We start from the raw sequence: 2,500 nt of genomic DNA, 5'->3' as shown, positions 1-2,500 counted from the left end.
TTCCCCTCTGTGTCCCCTCGAGAGATGCTTCTAATTCACTTTTATCTCATTTTATCTTTTTTTTTTTTTTTTTTTTTTTTTTTTTTTTTTTTTTTTTTTTTTTTTTTTTTTTTGTTCTGGTGAGTGGATTGAGGTCGTTCCGACTTCTAGTGTTTGGTGTACGAAGGCCTACAGAGATGTCTATCTACTACTTTCCAAAGAAAGTAAAAAAAAAAAGAAAATATTGGTGATTTTTCAAAAAAAAAAAAAAATATGGGGTACTCTTAGTTCTTATTTAATAAACACACCAGATGCAAACTGTTTGTTATCTAACAAACAGACAGATAAGCAACACTGGTTTGTGTCTAACAAACACATCAGATGCAAAATGTTGGTTATTCAACAAATAGAAATAGGGGACTCTAATTTATATGAAACAAACACATCAGATATAAATGTTGGTTAGTTAACAAACAGAAAAGATATCGAACTCTGGTTTGTGTCTAACAAACACATCAGATGCAAACTGTTTGTTATCCTACAAACAGAAAGTTAAGGAACCCTGGTTTGTGTCTAACAAACACATCAGATGCAAAATGTTTGTTATCTAACAAACAGAAAGATAAGGAACCCTGGTTTGTGTCTAACAAACACATCAGATGCAAACTGTTTGTTATCTAACAAACAGAAAGATAAGGAACCCTGGTTTGTGTCTAATAAACACATCAGATGCAAAATGTTGGTTATTCAACAAATAAAAATAGGGGACTAATTTGTATGAAACAAACACATCTGATATAAAATGTTGGTTAGTTAACAAACAGAAAAAGATAGCGAACTCTGGTTTGTGTCTAACAAACACATCAGATGCAAAATGCTTGTTATCTAACAAACAGAAAGATAAGGAACCCTGGTTTGTGTCTAACAAACACATCAGATGCAAACTGTTTGTTATCTAACAAACAGAAAGATAAGAAACCCTGGTTTGTGTCTAACAAACACATCAGATGCAAACTGTTTGTTATCTAACCAACAGAAAGATAAGCAACACTGGTTTGGTGTCTAACAAACACATCAGATGCAAAATGTTTGTTATCTAACAAACATAAAGATAAGGAACCCTGGTTTGTGTCTAACAAACACATCAGATGCAAAATGTTTGTTATCCTACAAACAGAAAGTTAAGGAACTCTGGTTTGGGTCTAACAAACACATCAGATGCAAAATGTTGGTTATTCAACAAATAAAAATAGGGGACTCTAGTTTGTACAGAGGCTATGGCACTACCCAAGACTAGAGAACAGTGGTTTGCGGAGTGTCCTTCTCCTAGAAGAGCTGCTTACCCTAGCTAAAGAGTCTCTTCTACCCTATGTATCTACCGAGACCATACTCTCACGCATACTTCCAACAAGAAAGAAATCAAGCACTGGATTTGTTGTCTGATTTAAAGCTCTTGCAGAGACAAATACAAGCGCTTACTTTGCCTGCATGCAAGCACGCTGTAGCAATAATTGTTTCCGGCTCTTAATTGGAACGGTGAGAATTTTTTGCTTTCGATGTGGAGGGGGGAAGTTAACTGTTTTGTTACTGGATTTGCAACAAAGTGGAAGCTCTCTCTCTCTCTCTCTCTCTCTCTCTCTCTCTCTCTCTCTCTATTTATATATATATATATATATATACGTTTTTATAGTTATATATGAAATATCTGTTTTATTGTTGTTAATGTTTTTTAAAATATTTCATTTTGATTTTTCATTACTTCCTATATCGTTTATTTATTTCTTTATTTTCTTTCCTCACTGAGTTATTTTTCCTGTTGGAGTCCTTGGTCTTATATATTCTTGCTTTTCCAACTAGGGTTATAGCTTAGCTAGTAATAATATATATATACTTATATATATATATATATCCCTCTCGGAATGGGGACACCTCTAAGGTGGTGAAGGGGTTTTGCACATCGCCATGATCAGCGAAGTTGTACTAGCTTGGGCCACCCATACTAGGTTGGTTTGCGGAGAGGAATCAGGACGAAAATATCCCGCCCAGCATGGTGACGAAAACTGGCCAAACCTTAGTTATGAATAAAGACATGTCTGAGGCCTTTGTCCTGCAGTGGACTAGAAACGGCTGCATTTGTTGTTGTTGTTGTTGTTGTTGTTATTGTTGTTGTTGTGGTTATTGTTGTTGTTATTTTTGTTGTGGTTATTGTTGTATATAGTCTGTAGCATATCAAAATGTATGTTAATACTTTTAAAACTTTTATATTATGTTTAGTTTCTCTGTGTACTTGATGCTATGTATTATCCTTGACATGGATATTAATACCCAATGTATAAATTGGAAATAAAAGAAAGAATTATTATTATTATTATTATTATTATTATTATTATTACTCTCTCTCTCTCTCTCTCTCTCTCTCTCTCTCTCTCTCTCTCTCTCCTGCTTTTTTTCAGTTTGGTAATGGTTAAAGGAATTTAGTTTACTGCTGATTTTATGTGAGTGACTTCACGTATATGTGCAT

Source organism: Palaemon carinicauda, chromosome 2, assembly GCF_036898095.1.
Source record: "Palaemon carinicauda isolate YSFRI2023 chromosome 2, ASM3689809v2, whole genome shotgun sequence".
Lineage (NCBI taxonomy): Eukaryota > Metazoa > Arthropoda > Malacostraca > Decapoda > Palaemonidae > Palaemon > Palaemon carinicauda.
The sequence above is the reverse complement of the archived record's forward strand: the minus strand, read 5'-3'. Positions refer to the sequence as shown.